Source organism: Terrapene carolina, unplaced genomic scaffold (assembly GCF_002925995.2).
Source record: "Terrapene carolina triunguis isolate 2854851 unplaced genomic scaffold, T_m_triunguis-2.0 Scaffold402, whole genome shotgun sequence".
NCBI lineage: Eukaryota > Metazoa > Chordata > Testudines > Emydidae > Terrapene > Terrapene triunguis.
In genome coordinates, this window is record NW_020664753.1 from 430,517 (window position 1) to 456,419 (window position 25,903).

The window sequence follows — 25,903 nt, forward strand, 5'->3', positions numbered from 1 at the left end:
CTTTCCTTCCATCTATCATGTAGATAGTTAGATGGATAGATTAGATTAGAGAGGCCATGCCTGCAACTTCATATTTAAGGGGGCACTGGAAAGTGCTGATAAAATGCAGATTTATTCCTGGAACTTAGAAGAAAAACAAAATATTTCCTTCCCAGATCTATTCCCCTTACTGAAGGGGTTCTGGTTCAATATTTGAGAAAGCTTGAAGGGAATCTATTGAATATGTTAAAGTTAGAAGCATTGAAATAGGATTTGCCCTGGTTTTATGACATTTCTTTGTCTCTGTCTGGTTTAATATTGAGAAAACGTATAACCCTCCAACTTTCTGTATTTAACGATGTCTCTGTGGGCTGAATTTAGTTTTTAACCAACTTTAACCAAAAGTTTACATTTTTCACTAGCTCAGTTTCTATCCCTGTTGCAATGAGGGTCCACAAATATGATGATCATTGAATAGATTTGTTGCTGAATGGATGCTCCAGAGTCGCAGCTTTCATCTAAGAATAAAATAATTCTAGCCCTCATGGTTGTGAGGCGTGGCAGGGTTGGTCTCTGCAGCACCCCCATGTGGCCGATCATGCCATACACTATTCTTCCTCCCTTAGTTTCCCTGCCATCCCCCAAATAACTCTGCCAGGCAGACACCTCTCTTGGCACCACCCTCCTCCTGGGTATCTGCCTGAGAGTTATCCTTCTCCAGGGACTAGAGGAGCCAGCGGCCCTTCTGAAGCTTACTGTTCCCAACTGAGCTTTCACAGCCTTTTGTAGATGTCCCATGACCCTTACGCAGCTGGGTCTAATAATTAAATAAGGCCTTCTGATCCCTAACCAGTCAGGATCAGCTGGGAGGGTATGCAGGTGAGGCTGTGCATGACTCCCCTTAAAGGGCTGGCCAGCCTGTGACAAAAGAAAACCCTTAAAATCTGACCTGAGTGAAAACCAATGCAATGATGTCTTCCTGAGTCTGCAGGCAGCCTGAAACAATAACTCTGAGGGGTGTGAACTACTGTGTTAATCTCATTGGTCTGTTAACTCTGAAGCCTATAGATTACAATTTAAATGAGGATATTAACTATTTCACAGTTGATTGTTTTAGTAGAAACATCCAACTTATGTAACCAATGGATTTGCTGACAAATGAAATTAGCATGCCAATACTTCAACCCTGATTCCTGAGTCTGGAAGAGCTGTGCTGAGCACAGGGCTTGTGAGGAGGAGGCAAAGGCAAAGGCTGCTCTAAGTTACACCCAGCTCCTTGTGGTCCCAAAAGGCTGTTCTGGCACAAGGATAACAGAAGCACATGCCTCATTTCTCCAGCCACCTCCCTATGCCAGGGGCTCCAAGAAGGGGGTGTGTGCTTAACTGCTCCAGCAGCTCCATACCACCTGAACACCCCCCACCCCAGGCTGGGGGTATCCCCAACCGGCTGGTTAAGGGACAAGATCTGGCCTGGGAAGTGAGAAGTGAATCTGATCAGGAGTTGCAGTGAGTTAAAAATGGCTTGTATTTGAAAAGCAGCTTTTCAGTCGCACTTTTCCTATGGCTCCCTCTAACTTACACATAGCTGGGATACACCATTTCAGCATTTAGGGTCATATAGCATTAGGCCAGGGGTTCTCAAACTTCATTGAACTGCAACCCCCTTCTGACAATAAAAATTACTACATGACTTCCGGATGGGGGACCAAAGCCTGAGACCGCCCGAGCTCCACCGCCCCGAGTGGGAGAGGGCCAAAGCCCAAGTCCGAGCCCCACCACCCTGAGCAGGGGAGCCAAAGCCCAGGGGCTTCAACCCGAGCCTTGCCACCCAGGGCTGAAGCCCTCAGCCCTGGGCGGCGGGGCTCAGGCTTTGGCCCCAGGCCACAGAAAGTCTAACGCCAGCCCTGGCAACCCCATTAAAATGGGGTTGTGACCTACAGTTTGAGAACGGCTGTATTAGGCTGAATCTCAGTCATGGACTAGCCTTATATGTAGGCTTTGCAGAATTTGAGTTTTTTATAATTTCGACAGATAATATCAGTGTTTATTTTTAAGCATTTTTTATTTTTATAGATTTAAATTTTCACAGTTGTGCAGAATTATGGGTTTTAAGCATTTTTTCCCTATTTTTTATCTTGGAATTTTCAGTTATGGGAAATTATGGGGGTATCACACAGTGGGCGGGGGGGAGCTAGACAATAATTATTTAATGACAGTGGGTGTTGAGATTCAAAAAGTTAAAGCTTTAGAAACCTTAAGACAGAAATTGTCAACAGCATACATCAAAATATACAAAGTAAATAACCTGAAATCAAATTCTAATAAATTCTCATGCAGCGTTTTCTCTCACTTTGCCTATCTGTTGATAGGCAAAGTAAGAAAAATGTTGATCATTATCAATGCAGATATTTGTTGTCGGTTTGGGTGTGTGCAGTGAAATAGATATTTACAGACATTTACTGATTAAGGATAGCTCAGTGGTTTGAGCATTGGCCTGCTAAACCCAGCGTTGTGAGTTCAATTCTTGAAGGGGGCATTTAGCGAACTGGGGTAAAAATCTGTCTGGGGATTGGTACTGCTTTGAGCAGCGGGTTGGGCTAGATGACCTCCTGAGGTCCCTTCCAACCCTAATATTCTAAGATATTTTCTGCATATACACAGAAGTCCTCTGTGCAGAAAACAAACATGGAAATAAATATCCAAATGTGGACAAGTGCAAGGGAAGGCAGGGTACCAGTTGGCATGGAAAGGAACAGAGGGGTGGAGGGTTCCTGGTAATGGGAGAAGCCTATTGAGTTGTTCACTGAACCACCAAAAATAACCCATCTCTGGTTGGACATTCCTGTATTTTGGTGCCATTTTTTTTTACCAATCTGTCCTTTTGTAAATCTGGCATCTCCTTATGTGTTTTCACTACCTCCCCTCTTGATCACACACACAAGGCAAGGAGCAGAGATACGCGGCCCAATGTGATTTTTAAAGGGATATGGGGAAGGCTTTTAATGTTTTCTCACATTAAACAGTTTAATTTATTGTTGTTAAATTACATTTCTTTCTGGGACTTGCAATTCTGTGCATGTTGTGTTTAAATCCCTTTACTGCCAGTGCAGTAAAATTGTGACTACACCTAATGGCATTGCTAATAAGTAACCTAGAACACCATTTCCCATTAAACACTTATTTCCCATTAAAAGGCCTCCGAATGCAACAAATTCCTGGTGCACTTTGCAGCGGACACAATGTTATATCTAAGGCTTGGTCTACACTTACCCCCCAATTCGAACTAAGGTACGCAACTTCAGCTACGTGAATAACGTAGCTGAAGTCGACGTACCTTAGTTCGAACTTACCTCGGTCCACACGCGGCAGGCAGGCTCCCCCGTCGACGCCGCGGTACTCCTCTCGTCTAGCTGGAGTACCGCAGTCGACGGTGATCACTTCCTGGTTCGACTTATCGCGTCCAGACAAGACGCGATAAGTCGAACCCAGAACTTCGATTCCCAGCCGCCGAACTAGCGGCTGGGTGTAGACATACCCTAAGGGTATGTCTTCACTGCAGTCGCAGGGTGTGAGAGCAGCTCATGTAGACATACCTGAGCTAGCTTTAATCTAACTAGCTCAGGTACCAGTACGTGCTTCAGAGTGGACTACACAAGCCCACCAGAAACCCTGGGAAATGACTCATGGGAATAACCTCCTACACTGAAGCCTGGGCTGCTGCAGTGTCAGTGCTCTGGTTCCTGAGGTAGCCAGTGATCGCAGTGTTGACATACTCTAAAGGTACTCCTCCATGGTCTGTATCTGAATTAGTGAAGAAACCTGTTTACGAGATTACGTGTACTAAGCAAGAGCAAATATTGAAACATAAGCTAGATGTTGAGGTGGTTTTCTGAGAGAATTTTTAAAATTGTCTTTTTTATTTTAGAGTAATTAGGAAGAACAATGATCAACATTCTCTCTTCCTCAGTATGTTTGTTCCTGGTAGTAGAATTTTATGCCTTTTCTGGGTTGCTTAGTTCTCTTTTTGTTTCACTTATGACTGTTGCCTAGGAAAAAGGGGTTAAATATTTTTGCACAAAGCACAGCCCCTCCTCAGTGCGTATATGTATATATTAATTATTAATTAATTACAGGTCATTATTACAGGTAGAACAGGTGGCAATGCCTAAAGTTAAGATTGCCCAACATTTTCCCCTATTAGACCCTGTTTTGAGTTGAGTATCAGAGGGGTAGCCGCATTAGTCTGGATCTGTAAAAAGCGACAAAGAGTTCTGTGGCACCTTATAAACTAACAGACGTATTGGAGCATAAGCTTTCGTGGGTGAATACCCACTTTGTCAGATGAATGATGAATGAATTCATCTGACAAAGTGGGTATTCACCTACGAAAGCTGTGCTCCAATACGTCTGTTAGTCTATAAGGTGCCACAGGACTCTTTGTCGCTGTTTTCAGTTGCTTAACTTTCCCAGACTTTAAACATTTGGACTGACATTTCCCATCCCAGGTGTCAGCCTCCGGCTGAATTCTTCTGGAAAATTTCAACAAAAAAACAGTTCAGCCATTTCAGAGAATGAGGTTAGGGGAAAATATGTTGTTTTGCCCATGTTAAAAAATTCTTACAACCCTTCCTTAGAGAAGCTTTAGTGGCTCCATGTCGGAGCAGGGACTTGAAATTTAGCAGTGGGGTGGCCTCACCCAGTGCCAGGGAGGTACCTTTTGCTATCCCTGTGAAATCTGGCCAAATAATAAACCTCTGAAAATTGCAGTTCACATGCAAAGAAGACTTCTTTGGATTCTGCAGAAAAAATACTATGTGATCATGTAATTAAAGACCGTATCATAATGTGTACATGTGACGAACTGGGACTGTTCTTAAAGTGGTCTGTGAATGCTGACAGAGGAGTGTGGCTAGGATAGTCTGCATTGGGGGATGGGAGACTGACCAACGGAGAATACCTGAGCATGTAACATGAGAACCCAGGAAGGAGTGGGAGGCCAGGTAACACCTTTGCCCAGGAAACTGAACAAAGGCTGGGGGAGGGGTCGCTGAAGGCAGAGTCTCGGGAGCGGGCCGGGGAGGCGGCTGGGGGCAGAGAGGGTCTGACCTCCCCAAGAGGGCTGGGATGCCCGAGGACCCCAAGATGGACCTAACTGAGGGGGATCCTGTTGTCTGTGCCTGCAAGACCTGTCTTGGACTGTATTCCTGTCGTCTAAATAAACCTTCTGCTTTACTGGCTGGCTGAGAGTCAGGGTGAATCGCAGGAAGCCGGGGGTGCAGGGCCCTGAGTCCCCCATACTCCGTGACAGTACACACAAGGGGGTCAAATTAAGGTTGTATGGGCAACCTTAATTCTGCCATCTTCTAATGTCTAAGTGTTTGACTTTGCAACCTTAATGTCCTTTAGGTGTATTTTTAATGCATTATATAGATATTTATAGCTATAAGAAGCTAGGTAATGGATAAGCATTATGCTGAGCTGGCAGGGTACGTTATTTATGTCACATCCTGTTGTCTGATTTGTATTAATGTCTCCTAAGAGAAGTCCTTGGAATGAGGAGGAATCAGACAGGTATGGACCAAAATGTATCATTGGCTTCTGGGAGTACCACAAGGGACAGAAATCAGGGACGATGTTCTCTTGTTTGTCCTTCACGGTCCTCTCTGGCTGCCACAGCATTGGCTGTTGTTAGAGCTGCTGATAAATTATTGTCACAGTGTGAGACTCCCTTGGAAACCTCCCCCAAAGTCATGCTAGAGATTATTTTCTCTGCTGCACAGCCCCACTGACAAAATATGAACCCATCAAACCCAAACTCATACTGCATACTTCCTCCATAGACCCATAATGCTTCACACACTTAACCAGTGCACAGATGTCTATGGCATGTAGAGTATTTCCGACCTCAAGCATTGAAAAATCACAAGACATGTCCCAAATGAGATTTTAAAAAATAATAAATATGGGTTCTTTTTATTTGTCTTCTAGTTTATGAGCCTTTAGGGCTCATGTTTTCAAGGTTTTCTCCACAATTGTGTTCTGGAAATTTACTTTTAAATAAAAAATGTAAGCTGAGATTTTCATGTAATCACATGATTCCAGTAACTGGGGTCTTAACTAAAACGACAGACATTACAAGACTTGTGATAAAATTGCAAGAATTGGCAAAACTGCCGTAGTTAGCACTGCTGAGGTTGGACTTACTGTTTGGTGTTACGTTTGAAGCATATGTATTGTATCTTCATGGGTTGGAAATGTTTGGGAGGGTTCTGTTCACAGCATAGGCACACAGAAGTTAGAATATTTTATCTTTCTGAAAGGTTGCAATGTTAGGCAACTTTATTTCTGAGACTCTAGAGCCCTAACACAGAAGAATCAAAACCAGAGAGAGACAAATCAGGCTGCTCCTTAAGGCAGAGATGCACAACGCAACCCACCTTACTCGAGGCTGGCTATTTGCAGACTGAATGCTGAAGATCCAGGGTGCATGCTTCCTAGAGAGTTCTCTAGTGTGCAAGAAGGACCAGGAAATCCCTTGCACTTAAAATGATAACTTGTAATTTTAATATAGTTTTCAATACGTGACAAAGAGTTTCTTGTGATTGTGTGATGTGGATCCAAAGGCATGTTGCTAAGGGATCACTTCATTGGACATTTCTATGTTATTAAGGTTCTGTGTAGGTGGGCTTTGCATTTTAATTACCTTAATTAGTTGCTAATAAAGTTTTGGAGGGGAGGAATTTCATGCATAATGTGAATAACCAGAGCTTGCTAGGAAATGCATTTTTTTCCACAAACCAATTTGGAAACTGACAACTCAAAACCAATATATTTTTCACTTTTTAGCTGTTTTTTTTTTTTTGTTGTTGCTGAAAACTGAAAAAAATAGTTTTGAGAGTTTTTTTGATGAACTCCTGTCCGTATCCCCCCACCTCCCGCCAAATTAGTCAAAATTGGACATTTTCCATGGAAATTTCCATTTTGACAAAAAAACATAGCGTATCAAAAATCTTCTTGACAGAAAGTCTTCAGCCAGTTCTAGTAATAACCTTGCCATAAAATTTGTAACCCAGTCTAAAGAATTCTAAAGCTGGTTTATAATTCTTTGTTCTATAGGAGGGTTTTAAGATGTTCAAGGGAACTTAGTCTTTGTTAATTTCTGTAGGTTCATGTAATAATGTGTAGAACCCTAATTAAGGTCTATTGGTTTCAACCCTATTAAATTCTTTTGGACACTTCCAAAACGATGTGGGTTATTTCCTCAGATGACGACAATATAGCTGTCTGGAGCAAAGTTAACCAATTAGATTGTAGAAACAAATGATTAATTGGCTCACTTGAGGTAATAACAGCTTTCACATAATTCAGAATGCAGCTAATCAGCTCACATATGCTAATCTCATCTTCTGGACTGACTCATCAGAGATCAGTAATAGGTTTTGTTTTAACACTAGTAACTTTGGCTTCCTTGTAGAACATTTGTCTAAAGTGATGGATAGACTTCAGCTATTAATGGCCATAAGAGACTTCCAGATATTTCAAATGAAAGCATCCAGAATATATGTACCTCTGTAGATCCTTATTTCAATGAACAGGAAGATTTATTGCCCTTTGTGGTTAATAGTGATCTTGGCCTCATCTCTCTCAAGATCTACTTGTATGGGGTTGTAGCGGGGTGGACACCCGCTCCTGCTTGAAAGGGCCTGAAACAGCCCTGGGAGAAGGCTGGTGCAGGGAGAAGCAGCTACTGGGCTGATTGGGGAAGTAGCTGCAGCTGGGCCACACCCTAATCAGAGCCCAGATGGCCTGTATAAAGAGGCTGGGAGCCAGGAGCTTAACAGTCTCTCTCTGCCTTCAGGGAGAGAAGGGCCTGGCTGCAGGGAGCTAGACACAGGGTACCTGTAGTGGAGCAAGGCTGGGGAGCTCCAGCCTGGAAAGCCCCAGGCTGCGGCCTAGGAGAAGGCCAAGGTGTACTGGGGGTTGCAGAGGGCAGCCCAGGGCTAGGCCAAGGCAGCAGGTCCAAACCCCCCTTGCCAGTGATGAGTGGCCTATACTGCAGTCTGCCCCAGGGAGCGGGGGCTAGTTGGTGATTGGCAGTGGCCTAGTGCTGAGGCAAGGTGGGGATAGTGGGTGGGGGTTCCCCAGGGAGGGGAGACCCAGATCTGTGGGGTACTGCCAGGGGGCAGCATCCCAGTAATAGGGGCACCGGGTCCTGGGAGGGACACGGGTGCCAGAAGATGACAAGGCGGATCACCGGCCTGCAGAGGGCGCTCCAGAGGCTGGTGAGCTAATTCCCTGGACAACCAGCAGGAGGCGCCGCGGGGTGAGTCCAGCCCTTCTACAGGGGTCAATAAATCTTGAAGCTCATCTCACAAGAGCCAATATCTGCTTATTATCCGACAGTGAATCTGGGTCCTCTCTTTAGAGTTCTCTTATTTATCCAGCCATCTTGGCTAGCACAGGTTTCAAGCCAAATGTTCCTCTGCTAATACTGCCTTCTGCTGGCTCTCCTGCAGAAGCAGATTGTGGACGCTTCATGAGGTATTGATCATATCCTTGTGTCCCTTGTTTGACCATTTGCCAGAAGCTGGGAATGGGAGACAGTGGATGTATCACTTGATGATTACCTGTTCTGTTCATTCCCTCTGAAGCATCTGGCATTGGCCACTGTTGGAAGACAGGATACTGGGCTAGATGGACCACTGGTTTGACCCAGTATGGCCGTTCTTATGTTCTTATTCACCCTCTCAGACATCTGTGATGCTCCACTGATTTCCTTAGCAAATTTCATTTTTCAAAGCTCCACTGAGGCAGAGACGATCTTGAAAGCGAATGAAGAAAACCGACTCTTGTGCTCACAAGCAACACCTGCATATGTAACTTGGCTACCTAGACCGCTAGCTGTCTGACATCTGCAATTTCATTTGCACAGCCAGTGAGTGCTTCTGTGACTTAAGAGGTGGTGCAGGTTTAGAGGCTGAGGTCCCCTTGCAAATTTGTTTTAAAAGATTTTCCTGTTGACATTGATTGATGCCAGTCCATGCCTGAACTCCATGCCACCTTGTCAGCTATCAGATGCAAAGTCCTACTGCAGCCTGAGGGACAAACATGATCTAACAGACAGCGGCAACAGAATAATGGCTTCTCCCACTTTTTCTGGGTCTCATTGCTCAGCAGAGAAGAATTAGATGTGCTATAAAAGAATTCATGGGTGAGAATGCCCCAGCTGCAGAGCTGTACAATCCCAAATCCAGTCCATGACAACTACTGAACTCACGGCCCTGAACACATTCTGACAGCTACATGCCCCAGTGTAAACTCCTTGAAGCACTTTCCAGTATGTCTACACTACAGCGGCCTCAGTGGCACAGCTACAGTCAATGGAAGGGTTTTTTCCGTCAATGTAGGTAATCCACTTCTCTGAGAGGCAGTAGCTAGGTTGACAGAAGAATTCTTTGTTGCCCTCGCTGCATCTACAGTGGGGATTAAATCAACCTAACTAATGCACAGGATGCAAAAATTTTCACAGTCCTGAGCAATGTAGTGAGGTTTATCTAGTTTTTAGGGGTAGACCAGCCCTTTCTTTAACTCTTTGGATGCTGCTGAACATATGTGGTGTATAGACAGTGAAATGCATGCCAGGTGTTGCCTTGTGTATTGGGTAAATATCTTAGAAATAGTGACATCAAAGGAATGCCACCATCTTATGACATGGCACATAAACAACAGCAGTGAAAGGGTTAAAATATTTGGACAAAGAGGCCCGGACTAAGAGGAGAAGAAGGGACAAATGCTAGTCATGTTGCTTAGTGCACTTCTGGAAGGTGCTCAGATACTAGGGTTGCCAACTTTCTAGTCGCACAAAACCGAACACCCTAGCCCTGCCCCTTCCCTGAGGCCCTGCCCCTCCCCTTCCCTGAGGTTCTGACCCCCACTCACTACATTTCCCCTTCCTCAGTGGCTCTCTCTTGTCCACCTTCACTCACTCTCGCTGGGGTAGGAGGTTGGGGTGCAGGAGGAGGTGAGGGCTCTAACTGGGGGTATGGGCTCCAGGGTGAGGCCAGAAATGAGGGGTTCAGGGTGCAGGAGGGGGCTGCGGGTTGAGGCAGGGAGTTGGGGTGTGGGAGGGGGTGAGGGGTTCAGGGTGAGGGAGGGGGCTCTGGGCTAGGGCAGAGGATTGCGGTGGGGGTGTGAGGGCTCTGGGCTGGGAGTACAGGCTCTGCATTGGGGCAGGGGATGAGGGGTTTGGGGTGCAGGAGGGTGATCTGGGTTTGTGGGAGGGCTCAGGGCTGGGGCAGGAGGTTGGGGCTCAGGGTTGGTGCATGGGCTTACCTCGGGTGGCTCCCGGTCAACGACCCAGCGGAGGGACTAAGGCAGGCTCCCTACCTGTCCTGGCATTGCCCCAGAAGTGGCCAGCAGGTCCGGGTCCTAGGCAGGGCAGCCAGGAGGCTCCACATGCCGCTCTTGCCCGCAGGCACTGCCCCACTCAGCTCCCATTGTCCGGTTCCCGGCCAATGGGTTTGCGGAGCCAGTGCTTGGAGTGGGGACAGTGCCTGGAGCCCCGTGGTCCCCCGCCTAGGAGCCAGACCTGCTGGCTGTTTCCGGGGTGTAGCGCAGAACCAGGACAGGTAGGGACTAGCCTGCCTTAACCGCGCAGCACTGCCGACCAGACTTTTAACAGCCCAGTCAGCACTGCTGACCGGAGCCGCCAGGGTCCCTTTTCAACCGGGTGTTCTGGTTGAAAACCGGACACCTGGTCAACCCTATCAGATACTGCGGTGATGGTGGTGGTGTGAGAAACTGAATAGAATTTAATTGACTGTACAAGGGGAAGAGCAAATAGAGGAGAGATGTCAGGGAGTGAAAGGAGAATAATTATGATCCTTGTGAAGCCAAAGCTTTCCATAAACTGTTAAGTCTGGGTCCTGCATCTGAGGCAGGGTCTGTGACTGGTCAGGACTCTCACTTCAATGGTCCTGATGTTTGACATTTGTACCATGATAGCCAGCCTAGCATCAGGGCCGGCTTTAGGAAGCGCGGGGCCCAATTCGAACATTTTCGGTGGGGCCCCGGCAGGGATGACTTAAAAAAAAAATTTTTTTAAAAAAGCCTTTCATTTCTTAGCAACCGATTCCCTATAAAAAGTTCTGATTTAAGAGATGTGCCACAGTATGTATTTTTTGTACCAATGGGGTTACCATACGTCCGTATTTTCCGGACGGCGATTTAAGAACCAAAAAGCCTGACATGTCTGGGAAAATAAGGATGTATGTTAACCCTACCTAAAGTTCTTTTCTAAAAAGATGGGCCTGAACTAGAAATGAGCTCCGTTTCACATGTGTGGGTCCCCGCCACTCCCTGGGGGTGTGTTAGGGTGACCCGATTTTATAGGGACAGTTCCGATTTTGGGGTCTTTTTCTTATATAGGATCCTATTACCCCCACCCCCGTCCCGATTTTTCACACTTGCTGTCTGGTCACCCTAGGGTGTGCACATGTGTGGGTCCCAGCTGCTCCCTGCCCCCCTCATTGAAGCAGGTGTGCAAGGTTACTGCCCTGGGTACTGCAGGGCAACAGTGGACATGGGGCTGGCTGGAGGCAGGGCAGTGACTGACTGGAGGTAGGGTCTGGCTGCAGGCAGGGCAAGGGGTGCGGGGGTGGCTGGAGACAGGGGCTGGTACGGGCAGGGCAGGGGGGTGCGGGCAGAGGGTGCGGATACAGCCCACGCTGTACGGTAAGTGCCCCCTCCTCCTCCTCCCTCCCCCACCGGGGTAGCAGCAGCAGCCCGGGGCTCAGGGGCTATTTAAAGGGCCCGGGGCTCCTCTGCTTCCACTGCCCCGGCCCTTTAAATAGCCGCGGGAGCCCTGGGGAAGCGGTGGGGCTCCAGCAGCTATTTAAAGGACCGGGGCGGTAGAAGCAACGGGAGCCCCGGACTTTTTAAATAGCCCCCAGAGCCTCGCAGCCCTACCCCAGGGCTCCAGCAGTGGGGCTATGGTGACAATTTAAAGGGCCTGGGGCTTCAGCCCCTGCTGGGAGCCCCAGGCCCTTTAAATTGCCCCCTGGGGAAGCCGGGCTGCCTGGGTACAGCACACCGGCTCTTGCTGGTACGCCGTACCGGGGCTTGGGTGCGGGGCCCTCTTAGGGGCGGGGCCCGATTCAGGGGAATTGGTTGAATTGGCCTAAAGCCGGCCCTGCCTAGCATTTCCCCCAGATATTCATCAGGACAAAATTACAGCCATGGCTATAAACCTCTGTGCATCTATTCTCTGCTCCGTGCTGACTGTCTATTGAAAGTCAGTTAAGTCTCCTTAGTTTTACTAGATTGCTGGATCTCTTGAACCGACAGCTGGGGTTGGTGAGTCCAGAGTTATCAGACCCTTCTCCAGAACTTGGATCCCACCAGTTGTCCTGGGCCGTATGATCACTGAGTTTGCTGAGGCCAGGTGATACAGAACAAGACTTGGGATGCATGGGAGGCTGGCAAAACAATAAGAAACAAAACCACCAGCTCTTCACAGATACATTACTGCAGAGTGGGCAGGGCCTATCAGCTCTGCTCCATGTCCAGGTACTTCCACTTGGCAGTTGGTTCACTGGAGGACGAAGGGATGGAGACCTGGAGGCTGGCCGCTCCTCTCATCATTTTCTGTGGTTGGCAGTGTTTACCTGTGGCTGCTTGTAAGGATGGTTCCTTGGAGCCTCTGAAGTGTAGTAGCAGCAGAAGTCTTAGCTTAATTGCACCTGAGACTTCAGCTGATGCCATGCAGTTTCTGGCCGGGTCTGAGGGAGGAAAGTAGGGTGACCAGACAGCAAGTGTGAAAAATCGGGATGGGGTTGGAGGGTAATAGGAGCCTCAAAGAAAGAAAGAGACCCAAAAATTGGGACTGTCCCTATAAAATCGGGACATCTGGTCACCCTAGAGGAAAGCCCCTAACCCATGGCAGCTTTCAGTACCTTTCTATGATGTCACTTTCTCTCTGAGTCTGTCCTTAAGGTTACACACGTTTTGACGGATTGCCACAGACAAGCGTGGAAATCAGCTGCACGCAGAAGCTTCCTGTGTTCAGATCTGGTTCTCTGCTTGTCGAGTTTGAGCTATTTAATCCATTTCTCAGTGAGTGGCCTGAGAACGCTCCCCACTGAAATGCTGTCTGTAGGCGGCTCAAAATGTTCAGCGTGAAGCCGGTGACTCTACCGGATGGATTTTCATCACGAAACCAAGTCCAGCTGAATGTGCTCAGAGACGGAGGCCATCTCAGGGGAAAGCGCTGACGAGTCTCTGAGCACAACAAGCAGCAAACCCCCTCCGAATTAAAGATGTGCAAGCAAGGAATAACTCCCCCCCCCCCCCCCCCCCCCCCCCCCACACACACACAAACCTCTCCTCCCTGTTGGAGCTGAGGAGTTCACAAGAGTCTAAAATGTCAGGTAGGGTTTTATTTTCACTTCTGTTTTCCTCCTGGGACCAGAACTGAAAGTGCCAAAAGGGGAACGGAGGAAAGAATTTGAGGTCGAAGTGCCAAAATCACTAATGGAAACCTGTTTGATTTTTGCAAATTTCTAGCCTGAGGGCCTGATACTGAGTGGTTCTGGCGCTGCAGCTCCCATGGGAGAAATTGTGGGTGCTCAGCAGATGAGCTGCTCCAGAGCCGGCAGTCCCTATCAGCTCCTCTCCATCTCCAGGTCCTTCCATCCGGCGGATCTTTTATCTCAGGATCAGATGCTAATTTTGGCAAGTCAGGTGGTTTGGATTTACCTGGACAAACACCTTAAACTTGGGGGGCACTGTCATAAGTGGAGGATGAAAATATTCTGGGGTGGGGCTGAATAAGGGCATAGCACCCAGGCCCACTCAAATCTAAGCACCAGGCACAGTGCTAAAAGTGAGAGGAGCCGCAGGATGGTTCAGCCCCAGAAAAACATGTTTAAAGATTGGGCTGGGTCGCTGAGGGGCGCAATCTTTTGGTGGTGCTGCTGCTGCTGCCTCGTGCCACTCTGTTGGCTCTCCTTCCCTTGCCACCAGCTCGAGTAACTGCCTCTGCATTGTTTGGGAGTTGAGAACCAATCAAGTTCTGGCCAGGTCACCCGAGTGGTGGGTGAGGACGGGCACACCTGTGCCAATGGGAGGCAGTAACAGAGTTGGGTGGTGTGGGATGGAGCCAGAGCCTGTGTCAACGGGGACCGAGTGGAGCCCGGGACTGGGAGCAGCAGCTCATGCACTGGGTTACAACACCACTCATTGGCCCAAACACTTCTCCATCACTCATGCAAGGGAGGGTCTCTGTCCACGGTTACTTCCTTTCCATTGGCTCCTGACTCCCACAGCCAATCTGATTGCAGCCAGCCCCACCATATCAGGTCAATAAAACTGTCTGTGATCAGACTGAGGCCAGTCTCCTTTAGGGCACCTTGTGTGTTTGTGCCTCACTCGCCTACCCTCCATCTCTCTGTTTGTCTGGTTCAGAATTTGAGCTCTTCAGGGCATCGAGCAGACCTCCTCTTATTGTGGAAGAAGAAAATCCTACACCCAAGGTGATGGGAAATTTTCAGGTGAAACTATGATTGTCTGGCGAAAAATGCAGTTTTGTGCTGAACAAAAATTTTCCATGAACATTTTAGTTCTGTTTAAAATTTTCTGGTTTTTCAACACCAACAAAAACCATCCAACCCCCGAAAGTGATAATTAGCACTACAAGCCTTTAACGGTGGGTAGTTTTGAAAAAAAAATTAGAAAGATTTCATTGAAAAGCTGGGACACTTCTACAACAAATGGAGGAAAAAAACCTAAAATATTCACACAAAATGCTTATGATTAGCAATAATACCCACAACTGCTAGGAGCAGTGACTGATCTAGGATGGGATGGGACCGGATGACAAAGTAACCCTCAGGCAGCCTTTCCACTTTGCCTATATTACTGCATTGCCTCCCTGATTCACTGTGCCACGGAGTATGTTTGGCCAGTAAAAGAATAACAACCTTTATAGGAGTCTGGTTTTCGTTTTCTCTAAACCAGCCATGTCCCAGGAGGGGCAGTCATGTGGTGAGGACAGCAGCTGGTTTTTCCATTCAGGGGAAATGGTAATCTTGTGGTGCACCACACTGCACCTTCTGCAGACTTACTAGCATTAGACCTCCATTCTCTGGGTAATAAACCATGCTTTATGAACTGACAACTGGATTATATGCTTCATAGGCAGCAGAACCCAGGCTGAAGCATAGTGGAGCAAGGCCAGCATGGGGAAGAAAAGAGAGAGGGGGAAAGGGCATTAAAAAGAGACTCTGACACCATGTAATCTTCAGAGTCATGTACAATCTAGATGCGTACAGCCTGGGAGAACCCTCCTGCTATGAGGATGGGCATTCATGGAAAGAGCGGATTGGAAATGGAGCGGGTGGGCTTGCGAGGGAGACAGCTTGTTTAATTCACAATCACTCTAACATTGCACAAGCGGCCTAGGTCTGCAAAGGAATTAAAATGAACATGGGAGTGTCTATTTGCACAGCTGCCATCTACTGGATGGAATTGAAACTGCTCATCTAGTGGGTCACAGGCTCAGTGCTAAGGTATGCTCTGCTTAGTTGGGACACAATATACTAGAACAGATGTTTTGTTAGGAAATATCCCAGGATTTTTAAATACTCAAACTCTTTTTCAATGGGACACATAAGAGGCTTTCCTAGCGGCAACTTTACTCCAAGCAAAACCTGTGTCCAACCTAATTAGCACTCCAACGTTGCTCTCCTTGTCCCATTCTGAGACTCAAACACTCCTCAGCACTAGCTATGCAAAGCCTCCAGCATGCAAACCATCTTCTTTCTGTTCCAGAGCTCCTGCTGCAAGTATCCCTCATGCTTGCCAAATAACATGATATTTAGCACTAGGTAAATACCCAGCACACCTGCCTGCTAACATACTTTAGCATACACTCAACATCACACAGGCCTTTTTGTGTACGGGGTAGCTAATGTATGTATTAAATAGTAGCCCAACAAACAGCCATGCAATGTGCTCTTAATATAGGTTTAGCCCTTGAGCAGGGAGCCTAGAATCTGATGCTCTCCTAGGGTCCATGGGCCATTTTCTGAAGCAAGCGCAGGAGTGTCTAGACCAATTATACTCAGACCTCAGTGGTTCAGGAGCCAAATTAGCGATCAGCATTACCCAAAAGAGCCACAGTCTCTTTTTCATTTACTGTAATACTATATAGTCATATTTAAACAGTATGATGAGGAAATACAAGTATTATTATTTTATCAGCTACAGTTGGTTAATAATGTAGTCAAAGTATCCTGATTGGTTAATAACTTAAGTTAATAATGAAATCACACAGTGTTTTAATATCATGTGCTGCAAAGAGCCGCATTAAAGAGCCACTTGAGTATCGCTGGTCTAGTCATTCTGCAGCAGCTGGTGTACATTGTCATCTGTCGTCTTTCTCCTGAGCTAGTCACAGAATTAGAGGGGCCATGGCTTTTCACCCTTCCTGCCTTCTGGGAGGGGAGCTGGCCAGACAGCCCATCAGGTGGGAGCCATGGAGACAGGCAGGTGGGAAGCTGGCTAGCTGGTCATTTGGGTGCAGGCAGCTCAGAGAACAGGGAAGCTCACCAAGCAGACAGCTAGGCAGTCTGGGAGGCTGAGTAGCCTGTCCATCCACTTGACACGTGGTTGGCCAGCTGGCTAGTGGATGGGCTGGCTGGTGGATGAGGTGGCAAGAAACCAGACAGGCAGGCAGGCTGTTTGGCTGGTGGGTTGGCCGGCCAGCCTACTGGCCTAGTTTCTGTCAAAACTTTTGACTAAACTGACACATTCCCACAGAACGTTGGGTTCTGTAGAATCAGTGTTTTCCAATAGATAACTATTCTGTCAGAAAATTTTCGACCAGCCCTATGAGGGACATTATGTAGGATGCTTGGTCATCCATATGTGCTTTGCTCTCCTATCCTGGATGGAATGCTCAATCTGCTCAAGGGTTTGTGGATGTTGCCTGTTAGTGCCTGGAGTCCTCAATATGGCCAACCCTAAGAGTTCAAACATGACAAGTCAGCCCCCAAACATCCCAGGATTTTAAAATATTATAAATGGGGATTCTTTTTATTGGCCTCCTGGTGGAGGAAAGTTGCTGGCTCACATTTTCAGTCTTTTTTTCCCCTGCCCACGAGGGCTAGAAACTTCCTTGTGCTGTTAAATGACACCTGAGCTTCTCAAAGAATCCCCTAATTCCAGCAGCTGGGATTTTAAGAGAAATGCCAAATATTGGCAGACTCATGAGAACTGGAAACTCTTAGGGCTACAAAGGCTATGAGCATTATGACTAGCAACAGCTGATCAATGTCCTGTGGCAGAGGCCTGTTTTTGGAGAGGAAGGTGCTCTGTCCTTTAGCTGCTGGTCAAAGGGCATGTATGATTTGTGTGTGCGTGCGTACATGGAGCCCATGGAGTCAGGAGCTGGAGAGGAAATATGTATTTCAGTATTTTTCCATACAGCAGCATAAAAATATCCCAATATTATTTACTACTGACATGGGGCACGTAGGTGTGCCCGGAACTTTACAATACAGACAGATGATACATCTCTTATCCTGAACAGCTTGCAGTCAAAGACCCTGATCTTGCAAAGAGGGCCACACAAACAGACCCTTCTGGCTTATAGATTGTCCCAGTGATGTCAGTGGATTCCGTGCAGCCATAAGGGTTTGTGCATGGATTCCTTTGCAGGATCGGTGTCTAATTTAGTATAAGGACAAACAAGAAGAAGATACAACAGGGAAGAGTAGGAAAGTAAAGGAAAACATCATAATGCAGCCATTTGGGTGGTTAATAAACATGTATTGAATGCAATAGAAATTATTATGACTATACACAATAATTAAATGTGGTTAATCCTGTTCGTATCAGGCTGCAACAGGTGAACGGATAAATAATTAATCATAATTAATAATAGACAGTTTACTAAGTAAATAACCAAAAGAAGACACATGTACATGATATAAAAAATTGTCTTGTCCATGCCCTTATGACAAAGTCTTATAGAATATGATAGCCAATGAGATCCTTTCTACAGGTTTTTAGGCCATCATATGGAATTGACAATTATATCCAGGCTACAGAATTCCATTGGACAAAACAAAAGAACCCTACAGACAGGAACTCAGCCTCTGTCGCTTTCTGTACATTTCTTGAGTCATTTCTAGAGAACTCTGGATTCCATCCCTAGTAACCTCTACAAGGCTTCTCCATAGTGGCCATTTTGATGGGGCAGGTAGTAAGGGATAGTGATTGACTCAGGTCCCGCTGAAATTCAAAACTTAGGGTCAGTATTTATTATGTTCCTCAGACTTTCCTTGGAGATGATGCCACATTTATTAAAACATACAGAGGAGAAATGATCCCATCCTGAATCCAGAACAGTTCCAGTGGCCCCGAAATCACAGAACAGAGACCCCTTCTAGCTGGATGACTCCCTCAGTAGACAGGGTGGTGGTAGCTAGTAGATAGAAGAACAGTGATAGAAAGGACGTAGCATTGGCTGTAAAGGTCTGCGGTGCATTCAGCGCTGTTATTACTGAACTTCATCTCGGTTCAGAATGGGGTTAAAACAAGAACAAGAAAAAACATCCTTCCCCCAAACAATGGCTCCCAACCGCGGTAGGCCTGTGCTTCCCCTCTCTGCCCTCGAGCCTGATCCAACCCTCTACAAGGTCAGTGGACAGACTCCCTCTGACTTGGGTTGAGCCCCAAATGGTGAGATGTTGTTCTGAGGCCTGGTGGACTGCCTCTGCCTGCTTCCCATTCACCCGCCCGTGTTGTAACCAGCCAAAGCGTGAGCTGGGCTTCTCTCGATGGGTGAGCCAAACAAGGGTCATTTACACACTGGGGGAGAAAGCGGGGGCACCGGGCAGGGCAGGGCAGGAAATAGTGACTACCACGAGAGTGTAAGTTAAGATGTGGGTGTGGGGGGTGTTTTATGCATCCTTACTAGTTGCTCTCTATACTTCACCCCTTTCTGTTCCCTCCAGCTGCCCCTGCCTACATGGTGCACAATTACATTATCTTATACCCCTGCTTATCTTGTAGCATGTGGTTATTTCCACTGTCTGCCTGGGCTTCCCTGCTCTGCTACATTGGGGCCGGAGTGGTTGACACCTAACAGCTTATGTAGCTGATGTGCTGCGACCGATGCCCATTATGTTAACCGGGATTGTCGTATTGTTCCCTTGTGCTCACCCCCATCTACCTGTATCCACCTATTATCTCTTTTCTTATACTGAGACTGTAAGATCTTTGGGGCAGGCGCTGACTTTGTTCTGTGTTTGGAAGATTCCTACCACAATGGGCCCCTGATCTCCGATTAAGGATTTAGATCCTACCACTCTTATTGGTTTTATTATCAGACATTTTTCAGAAAGCCTGTCAAAACAGCATTTATATTTTTAAGGATGTACTTGTGTTGCAGATAATGTTATCCCCCGCTGGCATGCTAAGCTATTCAAATTGGATATGCATTTAAGGCAGTATTCACCCATGTCTATGGTCACTGTCAGGCTCTGCCATGTCCTCTGAACACATCACACTCTGACGTATGCAGAACTGTGCATTGCCCCAGATCCCGTAAATGTGCATGTTAGCAGAGGAAGACTAAAACGTATTGGGGCCCTGGGCACAATACTAAAACGTATTGGGGCCATAGCCTGGGGGCCCAGGAGCACCAGAACTGGGGGAAGGGCAGGAGGGCCATGCCCCCCCACACACTTTAAAAGTGGCCTCAGCATCCTGTAAACATGTCTTCAGGCCCCCTGGAGGGGGCAGGAAGCTAGACCGGAGCCACACCCCTGGGTCCCACTGGCAGCGGCGTGCCCCAGAGGAATGTGGAGGGTCTGGGGCTCCCCACAGTGACCTGAGCAACCTGGGCTCCCTGGGCAGCTCTCACCACTCCCAGCTCCTCCTTCTGGCCTGGCCAGGGGGTGAGATCCTGGGGGAAGAGGAGGAGCAGGGGGCAGGGCCACAGTTCCGGTGCCCCCCCCACACTTCTACCCAGGTTCTGGCATTCCCGAGGGAGCCCCCAAATTGGCCGGGGCCCCCAGGCACAGGTCCCGTAGGCCCTTGCGTTAATCCGCCACTGGCGTTAGTCACACAAAAGGTAGCAGACTTGTATTAGGGATTTGCAAAGCATGGGCTCCATGGTGACTTTTAGCCCCTGTATAGCATTCGGGGCTGATTCTGCCTCAGGGAGGTACAGCACCTTTTAGGCTTACTGAATCCTTCCAGAGGGTGCAGTACAATCACACCTGCATATCAAGCCAGCTCTGCTGGCCGCTGTGAAGTAGGGGTATCATTTGCTATGGGGCAAAGAGGGGCATTTGGTTTGCCCCCACCGTTTTCATTGGCCTAAATACTCCTCCCGACTTTGCAGATAGAGTAGAATAACATAGAATGTTCTATATGCTAACAACTTTATGCTGCCCACTTCCCCCCAGAATTTTTCTGAAATGATGCCCCTGCTGAGGAGACTGAGCCATGACCCTTAGAGGAGGTTTGCACCCCAGGCTACTAAAAGAGAGCAGTCTTGGGGAGCACAGGGAATGGAACGTTCCTTGCTTTTTATCCCCATCTAAACAGCAGCCAGGCACAATCTGGCCCTAAATTAATTGTTGTTGTTATTGTTGGCTGTGATAGTTGCTGGTGGTAGCTGTTTGGAAAATAAATTCCCACCCTGATATTTTGACATTTGTTTTTGTCCTGAAATGGGATAAACATTTCAAAATGTTGTTGGGATGGAAAGTCCCAGAAAATCTCACAATGAAAATGTCTCCATTTTCAAGGGAAATGAAAAGGTTCGTTTCAAAGTGCTGATATTTTTGACATTTCCCCGTGAATTATTTCAATGAAACCCATATCTCATGGGGATTGTTTTCAGTCAAAAAGTTTTGTACAGCTCTCATATTTACTCACTTTAACTTTTTTCAATGTATATTGACAGTGTCCCTTCATTTACAATTCACCAGAGGTTATGGTCGATTCTCCGTAACTGGCAATTTTAAAATCAAGATTGGACGTTTTTCTAAAAGATCTGCTCTGGGAATTATTTCGGGGAAGTTCTTTGGCCTGTGTTACACAGGGGGTCAGACTAAATGATCACAATGGTCCCTTTAGACTCTGTTGCCGTGAGCTAAGTCCATTGGGCTGGATTCTGATCTCGGAAAAATTGGTGTAAATCCAAGTAACTCTACAATAGCAAATGGAGTTGTTCCAGTTTTAAACCAGAGTAAATGTTGACCTCACTGCAGTTACTCCAGTTTAGCTGAGATCAGAATCTGGCCCAGTGATTTCAGTGGGATGGCATGTGCGTAAAGGCAGCAGGAGTTTGCCCAAAATGTTTAGCACTGCACATAATTTCATACCCTGAACTTGGGACTCCGAGGCATCTGGATGCGAACCAAAGCAAAGGTCGAAGTGACAGTGAAGGTAGTGGTTGGGACTCAGCAGACCTATGCTCGCTTCCTATCTCTGTGACAGACAGACTCCCTGTCAGGCTTTGGGCAAAAAACTCAGCCTCCTTTGGCCAGATTTTCAAAGGTACCTAAGCAGCTAAAGATGCAGAATTTGGTGCTTTTGAAAGTCCCACTAGGCACTTCCCTGCATTTTTACCTTTGAAAATCAGGCCCTTTGTGCTTCTGTTCCCATTTGTACAATGGTGATCCTAGCACTGCCCGGCCTCCCAGAGCTGTTGTGAGGGTCAATCCATTAATGGTTGTCAGACGGTAGCAATGAGGGTCATATAGGATGTGAAATGGGGTGAGTGATATTGACCGCCTTTGCAAAGCCTTTTGAGATCGACTAATGAAATTAGTATTATTATTTATTACCTAGATAGCTAGATCTCTCTGCAGTAAGCATGTGAATTCTTCAGCAGCCTGGCAGAGCTTCTTGTTTGAATGAAGCTTAATGGTGTTTGCCAGCACAGAGCCCTAAGCTCAACACATAAATTTGACCATTGTTACTTCCAACTAGGCTTTCAAGAAGAGAACATGTGACCAGGTGACAAATCAGGGTGTGTGCTTAACCCCACCCCGCCTCCACTGTTACTCAGATTGGAACCGCAAAAGATTTGCTGAAGAATTATTTCTGTAGACATGATCTCAGACCATTGCAACTCATTACTTGGTGATATGACTGCGGAATGTATTAGAGACTCCAGAGTATGAGAGGCTCAGTCCATCTGGAATTAGATGCAGAGGAATAGCTGGCAAGCCGTGCTGGATGCCGGCAGTGAGAGAAACTCCAAAATGCCTGGATTGTAACACATGAAAGCGGTGAGCTATGAGGAAGCAGAAAAATATGACGTGTTAGCAATAGCAAAAATAATGTCAAAGGCCAACGCCATTATTATTTCAGGTCATTCCACCTTCAGCTTGTCAGATAGTTTGGGGTGGGTGGGGGGAATATGACACAGTCCAGATCGCCAGCACAGACCTGCCCCTCTCCGCCCCACACCTCAGGCAAGTAGTGCCTAATTGGAGTTAAATACTGGACATGTCTGGATTTAATATTACCCACTGCTCAATGACTTCATACATTCAAGCGACGAAAATCTGCCCGCTCTCCATTTTTTAGTGGAGACCTTGCTTGAAATGCCTCTGATGTCACAGGGCTGGCCCAGTTTTCGAACTGATATTATATTAATACATTCCAAACCGTTTACAGTTTGTGCCAAACCTGGGGGCTGTAACTCAGGGAACTTGGAGGAAAATCATTCTTGTTTGTATAATTCTTCCAGTGAGTTTAGTGCTGATGAAAAGCACGAAAGCTCTGGAATCTCCAGGGCTGTCAGCTGGCTTATCCAGGGAGCAGGAACAGCACAAGTTCCCCCCAGGACATCCAGGGGCCTGTTCTCGGGGTGAGAGGGGACTTGAGTCTCCATGGCCCATTCACTCCTTGGCTTCTCTGCCAGCGGGGGTGGGGGGGGGGGGGAGGGGAAGTCTAGAGACAGAGAAGGTCACAGCAGGACAAATGGGGTTGTCGGAAATTGATCACCTGAGATACACCCACCTGCTTCTAACAAGATGCTCTGTGCTCAGGTCTCCAGAGGCGGGTGGCAAACCTCCAGAGGGAAACTTCCTTCCTGACTTAAGCTTGGGGATGAGTAGGAGGTTGTGCATGTGAACAACAGTCACCAATGTTAAGTAGCTAGGTTCTTGCGTTTGCATGTTGGATCCCCATCCCACACTCTCGGCTGCTTGTGTCTTTAGCTTCCGAGCCTGTCCCTCTTCAGGAGGGATTTTGAAAGCTCCCAAGTGAGTTAAGTGCCCAGATCTTGTCAATGAGGTTTCTGTAGTGCTGGCTATGTAAAGAAATTCCCAGAGAAAATGTTGATTAAAAACATTTTTGTTCTTGTCTAAATATTCCAGGTGAATTTTTGACTTTTTGTGAAGAAACCAAGAGGAAAAATTCTGCTTCTCAGAAAAAAAATGTAGAGGGAAGTGGACACTTCCCACAAAGATTTCAGTCAAAAACCTCAATTTTCAATCAAAAGAATTGGTGATGGAAAAGAACATAACATAAGAATGGCCATACTGGGTCAGACCAAAGGTCCACCTAGCCCAGTGTCCTGTCTTCCCACAGTGGCCAATGCCAGGTGCTTCAGAGGGAATGAACAGAACAGGTAATCATCAAGTGATCCGCCCCCTGTCGCCCATTCCCAGCTTCTGGCAAACAGAGGCTAGGGACACCATCCCTGCCCATCCTGGCTAATAGCCATTTCAATCAACTCTTGTGCTTTTAACTCACATAGATGCTTTGAAATCCACCAAGTAGTTGTCACATTGAATCCTGGTGTGATAGATTCAACCATCTCCAGGTGCAGAGGATTCCAAGTGCTGATCACCTGGGGTGGAATTTGCCCCTGTGCAGATGATCGGCACAAGACCTACACATCACTGAAGCCCCATCTAAGCCTTATTTTCTCTTCTTATTGTGAGAGCATAAGTGGGACTTTGGTGATGACTCACTCTCCATCGTGGGGGAATCGAACACCCCCATCCCCCAAGTGTGTAATTGAACCGTCTCTCTAATTTCTAGGAACATCTACCTATTTGCCTGTTACTGATTATTTCAAATAGATCCAAGAGCGGGTCTTCGTTGCCTGGCACTTTTCCATGTGCGTGTGGTCAGTTGCTTCACAGTACAGTGAATGGGTATAAATTGCTACTGTTCTGACTGTAGCCTTTTACATCCATTGGCATCTGCTCTCATATCTTTAGGACAATCAGCTGCCTTGTTGTTCACTCCTCGTGGTTTCCGGATACCCACACAGCCACGAAAAGCCCCCTTTTCCATCTGTAGCTGGCAGGGAGACTGCACCCCCTGCTGTCAGATCTGAGCGTAGCCACTCTGACCCACACACAAGAGCTAAGCAAAAGCCAAGCCAGGTTTGACAGACAGATTAGAATTTCCCTGATGTGTCAGAATTAATTGATTTCCAGAGAGATGCACCCCCACATCTGCCCCGGTTTGGTTGTAGGTAGGGTATAGAACAGGGCAAATAATGGAAAAATCTATTCACAAGCAATTATTCAATGAAAAACAATTGCCAACACTTGCAACAAATATTGTTCAACAACAAATTATTGTAGCAGCTCTGAGAGGGTCCTTGAGAAGCCAGCAGTTGGCGCAAGCAGAAACAGTTTATGATTCTGGTTAAGGCCTGAACCTGCAAGCACTCGTGTATGTGGGTGAGTTTGAGCCAATGGGATTGCTCACTTGTTTAAAGGTGTTTGCAAGATTGGGGCCTAATTCAAGTGAAGATCCAGTGACCTCAGACAATTTGGAGGAAGAAAACCCATCTCTAGCCACAGTCTCTTTTCTCCATGATATTTTTGGCATTCAGTGCTTAGATACTATGGTGATAGGTGTTACAGAACAACTATATGTCAGGTACTTACTTGTTACCCATGACCTAGTATCTGAGCACCTCACAATCTTTAATACATTTATCCTCACCACACCCCGTGAGGTAGGGAAGTACTACTATCCTCATTGTAGAGGTGGGGGAAACAGGCACGGAGAGACTAAGAATTTCCTCAGCTCACTCAGGAAGTCTGCAGTAGAGAAGGGACTTGACCCTGGTCTACCAAATGCTCTTCTCAATAGATGTGGGTTATATTTCTTACAGTAACTCTCTCCCCCAATATATTATAGTTTTTGCTGCATTTTTCTTATTTTTACAATTAATTGGCACATTTTGTGGTTTCCACGACTACCCCCATAGTGTCTGCATGCTGAAGGCCAAAAACATCAAGTGACTAGAAGGAGTCATAAAATGCACATTACTGTTTTTTCCCTTTGCAGTGTGACGGTTTTACAGCAAAACCACCAGACCCCTTAGGGTAATTTTATCTGAGCCCTTAAAAATAGCAAAAAGCAACGGAATGGCACTGTCAGCTGTTTGCTGTAATGTCAGCAAGGAATTTTGTGTTTGTCTCTCTCTTTCCGGTGTCACCTCCAAACTCCTTCCAATTGGAAAGCTGCACCAGGAGAGCCCCATTTTAGAGTCCCTGAGGGGAAAGATCCCCTTCTGGAAGCAATGCAAAGTGGTAACGGGGAAGTGGAGCAGGAGCAGTGGGGACAAATTCATCCTAGTGTAGCGACACTAAAGTCAGTAGAGTAATATACATACATTCTCTCCTACTGCAAAATAGCTTAGAGTCACATCACAACACACCAGAGAAATTGGCCAGCAATCTTCCTCCATGTTTTCTGGTCTTCACACAGCCTTGAGAAGCACGTTCTCAAGAAGTGCATTCTGGCCAGTCAGCCACCTCCAGTAGAGTAGCATCAGGGATAATTTTGTCCCAATTTTTAAAAATGTGCTATCATTATTATTGCCCTTTTGACAAGCAGTTCCAATTTCAGGGCCTTGCCAATT